Raw genomic sequence first — 10,269 nt, 5'->3', positions numbered from 1 at the left:
AATTATGGATCAAGTTCACGTGTGGCAGCAATCAATGAAGTAGTGCATATAACTAAGAAAAGAATGCAGCAGCAACAACAACAACATCGTCAACTTGATCAAAATCAGCGGAGGCGTACTTCTAACGGTGACTTCAAAAACGGGCATCGTGAATACCGGAGCGCTAAACCGAACTTCCAATACGGGCTTCATGGCTTTAGGAACGGGCATCGTGACTTCCGGAACGGTTATCATGACTTCCGGAAAGGGAATCATGACTTCCGTAATGGGCACCATAACTTCTTCAGGCAGCATGATCTAAGGAACGCACACCTGGAAACTCGGAGTGAATATCAGGATTGTCATAATGAAAATCGTGACTTCCGGTACGTTCGTCGACACGTCAATCATGAAATCAGTCGACACTGCACGAACTGTGGACGTCAAAACCATGTTACACGTGACTGCAGACTACCCAAAAGACAATAGGTTACTGATGACAGACGTACTACATCGTTATATAGCACAAATAAATTTGACATTCTTTCGTCGGTATGTAACCAATGTGACTCGCACAAATGTAAGTGTAGTTTAATTATTGCTAATGATGATACTAATAAACATAAAACACATTGCTTAAGATTGAATAATGTTAAATGTAGCACAATTAATAATTTAGACACTGATATATCATCCCTGGATAGTGACGTTCTTATGGAATCTCACATACAATCTACTTTAAAATGTAACATAAATAATGATCATTATATTCCATTTACATATAAAGGTTTGCATATTATGCATTTGAATATCCAACATTTATTGCCTAAATTGGATGAAATTCGTGTTAACTTACACGAAAATAGTTCTTTAGATATAGTAGGCTTTTGTGAAACATTTTTAAATGATAAAACAGAGATTAATACAATATCCATTTCCGGTTACAGCATTGTAAGACGTGATAGGGCTATTTCTGCTGGAGGCGGTATAATAGTTTTTATAAAAGATAGCATCTCTTTTGTACGTAGACATGATTTAGAAAGTGACGATATTAAATCTATTTGGCTACAAATCAACATTGTAAAGTACAAACCATATCTAATTAACTGTGTTAATCGCCCACCAAATAGCCCTCAATCTTGGATTTACTCATTTGAATTACAGATAAATAAGGCAGACATGGAAGATTGTAATATGTATTTAACCGGGGATTTTAATTTTCACTGTTTAAGCCAAAACATATTTAACAATAAGAAATGGGAAAAACTTATCACTGATTTTAATTTCAAACAACACGTGTCTTTTCCAACAAGGGTTACGGAACGTTCATCATCAATATTAGACCATTTGTATTCAAAATATGACAACATTTCTGAGGTAATCATACCAAAAATAGGCATAAGTGACCATTACCCAGTAGTTTTTACATTAAGCGTCAAAGGTAAAATTGTTAAAACAGATGATCATAAAATTATTAAGTACAGATGTTTTAACAAATTTAATGAAATCAATTTTCAAAATGACTTAGCAAATGCTTATTTTGATATGGTTGAAACAATAGAGGATGCTAATGAGGCATTTGAAGTATTTTATAACATATTAAACTCAGTCCTTAATAAGAATGCCCCTATCAAATATAAAAAAGTGAAGAGATTACAACAACCTGGTTGGTACAACGAAAACGTAAAACAAGCAAGGTCTTTAAGGGATAAATATAAACGTGAATCTAATTGGCCACAATATAAGTTGTGGTGTAATAAATGTAACAGTGCAATCAAAATGGCTAAAAAATAATATTTTTCGAATGCGGTACAAAACAAAACAAGTGCGAAATCGCTCTGGAAAACTATTAAATTAGCATCAAATGAACACATAGAATCCTCTATTTTGCCAAATGTAATAAGGAAGGATGATCAGATAATATCTGGTAAAACAAATGTAGCTAATGCACTTAATGACCACTTTGTTGACATCTCGAAACTTATTAAAAAGACTAAATTTGCTGAACACGATTTCCACTCACTGAAAACATATCTAGATGCTAAGCTAGAATCTAAGCATTTCTCTGTTCAGTTTATTACTACATCAGAAGTTAGTACTTCAATTAATCAACTTCATTCAAACAAATCTGCTGGGGCTGATGGTATAGGGCCCAGCATTATTAAACTTTGCAAAGAGTTCATTATACAACCAATCACTGCTCTTATAAATAACTGTATATCACATGGAACCTTTCCCGACATGCTTAAAATTGCAAACGTAATACCTTTATACAAGGGTGGATCGGTAGAAGATCCCAATAATTATAGACCAATATCACTTTTACCTACTATATCTAAAATATTTGAAAAGCATATAGCTAAACAATTGCATATATATAACTAGAATCTACAGGTCTATTAAACAAAACTCAGTCGGGTTTTCGCAAATATCATTCTTGTCAAACAGCATTGATTAATATAGTTGATTCATGGCTTAAACAAATTGATAATGGAAATCTGGTAGGTACAATTTTCTTGGATTTTAAAAAAGCATTTGATCTTGTGGACCATAGGGTTCTTTTACACAAATTAAAACTTTATCATTTTAATGATAGGTCATGCGACCTATTTTCTTCATATCTCCGCAATCGATTTCAGTTTATCAAAGCAGAAAACACTACCTCTACTTGTAAAAGCATCATTGCTGGTGTTCCCCAAGGATCTATTTTAGGACCTCTTCTATTTCTTATTTACGTTAATGATCTTTCGCTAGATCTTACATGTGATTCTGCAATGTATGCTGATGATACAACATTGCACACTGTGGGAACAACTATTCAAACACTTCAAAATAAGCTACAAACAAATCTTTCAAGTGTTAATGATTGGTGCCAAACTAATAACATGATTATTAATCCACTAAAAACTACTTGTATGGTATTAGGGTCAAAACGGAAAGCTCAAAACATAACAGATCTAAAACTTAAAATTTCAGATACGGTGATCAAAACAGTAAATTGTCAAAAACTTCTAAGCCTTAATATTGACAATACTCTATCTTGGAAACTACACATTAACAGCGTTTGTTCAAAAATGTCATCACGAATGTTTCTTTTGCAAAAAATAAAACCATATTTAACCCTTGAAATGCGTAAGCTCTTTTATAATGGTTATATCTCACCTATATCCGACTACGCATGCGTTACCTGGAGTTCAGCGGCCAAAACGGAAATTAATAGAATAGTCAAAATACAAAAGCGTTGTGGTGCACATATTTTAAATAAAAAGTACAACACTAATTCAAAACAACTATTTAAAGATCTAAAATGGTTGACTTTCGAACAGCGTAATCACTATTTCACGTCATTTTGTATTTAAAGCATTTCACAATCAAACCCCAACATACATACGTGACCTTTTGACACCTTCACAAAATAATCACTATAACTTGCGATCTTGCGAAAAGGGGGATTTAAAGCTAGTGCGAATACCCAAAACAAACTATTTCAAACAATCGTTTGAATTTTCTAGCAAAACAATTTGGAATTCGTTACCCCAATCTATACGTCAAACAAACAATTTAATTACATTTAACAAAAAATTAAAAGCTTAACTTTCTTCCACACTTAATGAAATAAACTGAACATGCTTTATGTTGTTTTGGTAAATAACATTAGTTTAATGTTTAAATACTGTTCTTGCATAAATGGTTATTGTAGTTTTATGTCTGTCATTTGTTTTTAATTATAATATATATCATTATATGTGCATGCATATATGATTCTTTATGTTTTGTTCTTATTGCTCAAGATGAAATGTGATGTATTTGTTGTAAATTGTATCTTGTTAGATGACCTTGTTGAAAATAAGAAATGTATTATATAAATTGCATATTATGTAATTTCATCTGATGTATTTCTTAACAAGTCTATCTTCTTTAAATAAAGATTTTATTATTATTATTATTATTATTGGTTTATCAAGTTCCGGAAACGGGACATCACAGTTATTAAAATCATTTGTGCGACAAAATTGCTCAGCCTCGTCATTTGAGCATTGCGAAATATCATTACTTATTGTAGAGAAATATTGAAAGAAATCATCATTAGAAATGTTGTTACTCTTTCTACTCTTATTGTTTTTAAAATGCTTCCAAAACTCTCGAGGTTTAGCGTGCTTTAATTTCTCTAACTCGCAAAGCTTATTATTTTCAAACAACCGTTTCTTTTTATTTATTAAAGATTTATAATTTGCTTTTTGTGCGCAAAGTAAATGCCTACTCTCTGTTGTTTTGCAGAAATTAAAATTTCGCAGCGCTTGTAAATATATATTTTTAGCTTGAACACATTCATTATCGAACCAGTCAGCATGCTTAACATGTGCTGCATCATTATAAGAAACATTCTTATGCGAGGAATGGTTTAGAAACAACGGATCGGCTACTTCACGTATAATTATTGTAAAAGAGTTATGCAGGGTATTTATATACTCCCTGTTTTGTAGATTACTACTATGACTACATGTCAAGTTATTAAGTTCGGTTAGTCGACTAATAATAGCACTTCTGAATTTATCCCGTTTAGATACATCCCATTGTATTTTCACATAATTTTCACTTATCCCTTCCGGATAATCAAAATTGGCATGTAGCGAAAAACTAATTGGTGTATGGTCGCTATAAACGTTAAAGGGGCCTTTTCACAGATTTTGGCATTTTTTAACTTATTCATTAAATGCTTTATATCGATAAATGTAAACATTGGATCGTAAAAGCTCCAGTAAAAAATCAAGAATAAAATTAAAAAAAGGAAAAGAACATTGCCCGGACCAGGTTTCGAACCAGTGACCCCTGGAGTCCTGCCAGAGTCCTGAAGTAAAAACGCTTTAGCCTACTGAGCTATTCCGCCGAGTACATTTACATCAAATATTTTATACCTTATATAAGCAATCTTCGTAATTTCACAAAATTTAACGACAAAAACAGAACTCTCCAAATTATTCAATCGTTTCGCGTTGCAACGCTTTATAATTTTTAGGTTTTAAAATCGTCAAAAGATGCATATAATGGCTATATTAGACCATGGTAAATGTTCAGTATTACTGTTTCCTCACAAATATCATAACTAAAACGAAAATTTGCGAATCTGAAACAACTTTTTTCAATTTTGTCAATTTACCAAAGCGTGAAAAGATCCCTTTAAGATCTTCAACCGTAAAACTATTGATTCATGAAAAATTGCTTTCTTTTGTGAGCCGATAATCAATTAGCGACGCGCCTTGTTGCGTTATAAATGTAAACTTGTCAGTGTCGGGCAATCTACCGTTAAGAATGCGTAAATTGACAAAGATCAATAAGTTTAACACCATGACTGTTTACAATATTTTATCGGGTGAGCCCCGGTACAGTGGTTCATCTGGAATATAATCGTAATCATCAATGCAATCAGTCATTCTATCATGCATAATATAATCACATTTAGAGCCTACACGACTATTAAAATCTCCAACTATATAAACATATCCCAATGAGTCGTATAAATTAATATCTGATTCTAAAACGTCAAATATATCAACATTAAAAATATTGTACGCTGGGGAATCTTCACCCCATACGTAAACACCACAAACATAAGCATCTTTGTCCATATGAAAAACATTTTTATCCAATTTAATCCATATAACAGTGTCCAAATAGTTACGAATAATTTCCACACCATTAGAAATAGAATCTTTTATATAGATAACAGTTCCACCACTCGCGCGCTTCGCGTTTCGATGCTAGAATTTTCTGTAGAAATTAAAAGATTTATAGCCGGGTATATCAACGACACTAGAGTCGGAAGTCCACGTTTCGTATAGAAAAATTATGTCATGTTTAGCAACAATATTAATAAAATCAACGCTGTCTCGTTTCAAAGCAGTAAGTCCATGTACGTTCCATGATAGTACGCGCAGCTCATCCCCGACGCACTCCTAGTCCCGAACTGGTTTCCCGTCGACAAACAGTGTGAGGTACGCAATCCATGCTGTTTTACCTTGGCTGCGGGCTTCCTTCATTCGTGGCACCAACTTTCTGCGTTTGTCGGACACTTCCTTTGAGACTGCTCGTTCACGTAGAACGGGGTACCCTTGAGCTCGCTCCCCTGGTGTCGTACAAGCTCTCTCTCCTTAAACAGAGTAAACTTTGCCACAATACTCCTGGGTCTACTTTCACCTTCACGCTTAGGCCCCATTCTGTGCACTCTCTCCAATATTTGGTCACAGTGACCAATTTCTGGTCACAAGTGGAACGCCGCGGCTATATATAGTGACCAAATTTTGGTCTAAAAAGGTAAGATTAACATTAACAATAGTAACTTTGGTATTGAACCATTGAATTTTGAGTCATAAATAATAGCTTATACTAAGTTCTTTTAAATATGGAGTAATTGAACTATTAAATCTAACGTTAATTACCGTATTACGTTTAGAGGAGCATCATTGAATTTTTAACATCCATTGTTTTCTATTATTTGACTACGCTACTTTGTCAAGACTGTTAAATCCGATGAATATTAAGTTTTATTTAATGTATCGGAAGTATGCATTTTGTTTATCAGTACCCAGTTATAACCGTTTATTGTGAATAAACCCGTTGAACATTTCGTATCGGAATTGCGTTGTGAATTTATAGTACCCCGGAACGCACAATACTACAAAAACGAAAGAAGAGCTATATGTCTAAAAAAAACTAAATTAATTAATTGCGGAAATTATTTTTGGATGCGGTGCCGTTTGATAAAAAATACACGGTTGACTAGAAGCCGATTCGTATCATCCAGGGATGACTAGAATCCGATTCATGTCACCCTGGGTGACATAAACTTGATAAAGCCGATTCTAGTCACAAAGGGTGACTACCGTCGGCTTGAAGTCACCGCAGGGTGACATGAATCGGCTTTTAGTCACCCCCGGTTGACTTGTGGGCCTTTTCAGGTCGACAATGACACAATGAGCTCTAATAACATACATTCAATAACTGTTACATGGGTTTCGCTGTTTTGATATATTCTGTTCTAAAATTTTGATACCTCACTGTCAATGGAAAACATCTTTTTGTGTACATCATTGATTGGTTGTGAAATCATCAATTTTTTCTTCCTTTTTTACCAGTAAACAATCTAGTTTATATCAATGTGGTACGTCGGCATTATTATTTATAAATCCGCAGTGAAATCTTTGTTTGGTATATGATACATATGCCATTATTATTTGTGACCGGGTCGACTTTCTCCCGATTTGTTTAGTGCTTTATAACCCGTACTTATTATTTTAACATGATATTTTTGTGAGTGTAGTCACATGATTAAATCGGAGGATAAAGCTGGCAGCCATTTGCGTGCCTGTTCTCTAAAAAAAAACGAGTCCAAGTTCACTCTAGTGGTCAGTATTGGTTCTTGTGTTTGGATTTTATTGTATGTAATTGAAAATGGTTGCAATGCATTGTCTTCTTTGTATTTCGTTTGAGGTTTGAACCATAGGCGCTCGATGTCAATGAATGACAATGTTTTGTTAAGGTTCATGTAAACAGTAAAAGTAAAAGTTCATATAAAAGTGTAAAAAGGCTAATTTTTCACATAGGAATAGTTCAATAAATATTATGGCAAATACTTCAATTTATATGTCAATAGGCTTGTAAATACTTGTAGAACAGATCAGTAAATGTTAATAAAAAAATATGCAAAATGTTGCTTTTGAAGAAATATACAGCGCATGCATGAAATTGTCAAAATAACAAACAGAGTTAAATTGAACAAATTTCTTTGGTCAAAATATTGTATACACTTAATGTTAGGTACTACAAATGAAAAGTCCACACAACACACACCAACAATCCTAAAATATCCCAAAGAAAAACATCAAAGAATGTCAAACGTTAATAAAATAATTGGGAAACTACTTTTAGTATGGTGGACTTTCCAGTGAACCTTTATTGTCAAATTTACTTATTTACTCGCAAAACAGTACTCATTATAGTCACAAAATGACACTAATACAAAAAATAAACTATATTACCAAAAGGCATAAATGTGTATTGTTAATTTGAAATATATAAGACTCGGAAAGACGACTAATTTGCTACCTTAAAACAAATTACAACATGTTTATGTCACTGCTCGAACACCATACCTGTTCGTCAAACACGTGGGGTGTAAATCATCCGGTTTAAAGGAAGCCGACATAATAATATTTTAATAAACGATCTAGGCATAATATTTATGGGATCGAAAAATTAATTATACAAATATTGGGCACACGTTACTCCTATAAATATGAGGTCGATTTACATCGACCTCATATCGTTTAACGTTATTTTGCAATAGCATCGTTCCGACATGAATTCATGTCGGAAGCTTTAACGGCATCAAATTCATATAACAGCACAGAATAATCATGCAATAAATTATTAAACATAAAATATAAACATTATTTTACTAATTGCATTAGAAGAATGTTTATACAAACTTACAAGTAATGATAGTCCAGACCTTAAAACACTATCACTGTTCAAATTCCATATTGTTGCCATATAGCACTGTGTAAATTGAAAGTTGCATAATGTTACATGTACCTCATTGGTCGGTTATAAATATATTGTTTCTCTATATATAGTATTCGATTTAGACGAAAATAATAATTTACGTGGAATGTCATATTAGTTTACCATTAAAACTTTGATCTTGCTGTGTGAGTTTATGGACGTTATTAATTATGTTATACTTATTTTTGTATTTCATTAAGAATTAGAACGTATAGCCCTTTTTGTTAACTGTTTTTAGCAAACGATTCGCGGCTTATTAAGTTAAGACACGGAAAATAGTTAAAGCGACACTTTCATTTAAAGGTCAGAGCTCCAGATAAGGTTTTGTGAAATTCTTAAATTACTACCAGATTTTCAAAAAGAATTCTTAACTCTGTAATTTTCTTCTTAACATTACTACTAAGTTTTGGAAAATAATTCTTATTTTTTATAAATGACCATAAAAAAAAAATGGTTATTTTCATTCAAAAAAAAAATCAAAATTAACATACTAGCAACTTTATTTATACGAGTTTCAGTATAATACAATTTTATTTTTCATATACCTTCATATGTCAAAACTATTCTTGATTGCATGCCTTAGATGAATTTTTTCATATTTCACAATTAAAACGGGTCTCCCCTTCAATCGTTTCAACGATTAGACACGGGACTTGTCCCTTTCAATCGTTCAATGTTTTCTTTTTTGTGTGTTTAAGTTTGGACCCGTCGTGTCGCGTTTTTGTTTAGCTTTTCCGACTGTGTCGGAAACTGAACATACAACATCGTATAAGATCTTTTCTATTATGTCTTTCTAAATATTAAACTTCGGCTCACTTTGCGTACAATATGTTAAAAGCGTGTTTTTGGACGGTTTGCAGTTTTTTTTGGACTTTCTGGGCGCCGCCATTGTTTTTTAACAGATAGACTGTATACGCCGCTTTTATTGGAAAAAATGCGCTTTGTTAAACAAACCCGATAACCATTCTATATAAGCATCGCAAAGATCTTTAATACGCGAAAAGAACTCAATAAAAATCGATACGAACCGATGTAAAAATAATGTTCGTAACTTGATTTTGTAATTCTTAATGGTACGACAAGATTTTAAAATAAATACGTAACGGACTTAAAAATAATTCGTAATTACGAAAAAACGACCCTTATCTGGAGCTCTGAAGGTTTAATGTGAACAATATTACATGTAAATGAAACCTTTTTTGGTATTAATGTATTTTATTGACATGTTAAATTCGATACTTTAAAAAGTGTTTAGTCTTTAAAAAGATGTCGCTGATATTGTTAATTTCAATAACTGTTAATATTCTCAATGTTGTATAAGAAATTGAATAGTTTCACTGAGTTGTATTCCCGCCTAAAATCCGATATCGTAAAACGCGCAACGGTTAAGAATAAGGTCTGAATAAGTTTAAGTATTCAGATCCGAATATCAGCAGCTGTGCCAGCGGGAAGCCCTGTATGGATTTAACAACCGCAAGCGAAACAACATCCTTTTTTATGTCCCCCACTACTATATTGTTTTTGCCCTGTCTGTTGGTCTGTTTGCGCCAACTTTAACATTTTGCAATAACTTTTGCTATTTTGAAGATAGCAACTTCATATTTGGCATGCATATGTACAATGTATCTCATGAAGCTGCACATTTTGAGTGGTGAAAGGTCAAGGTCATCCTTCAAGGTCAAAGGTCAAATATATGTGGCCAAAATCACTCATTTTATGCATACTTTT

The 10,269-nt window shown here is 32.9% G+C and overlaps 1 protein-coding gene across 1 annotated transcript in view; it reads left to right on the top strand.

Annotated features, from left to right (window-relative positions):
* The first annotated feature begins 7,307 nt into the window (after window positions 1–7,307).
* Window positions 7,308–10,269, top strand: part of LOC127874043 (uncharacterized) — a 224,288-nt gene continuing 221,326 nt past the window's right edge. Inside the window, exon 1 of the mRNA XM_052418158.1 lies at window positions 7,308–7,382. The gene's annotated coding sequence lies outside the window, so the exon portion shown is untranslated. The remainder of the gene's footprint in view (window positions 7,383–10,269) is intronic.

This window comes from Dreissena polymorpha, chromosome 1, assembly GCF_020536995.1.
Source record: "Dreissena polymorpha isolate Duluth1 chromosome 1, UMN_Dpol_1.0, whole genome shotgun sequence".
Lineage (NCBI taxonomy): Eukaryota > Metazoa > Mollusca > Bivalvia > Myida > Dreissenidae > Dreissena > Dreissena polymorpha.
This window is presented reverse-complemented; position numbering and strand designations above follow the sequence as displayed.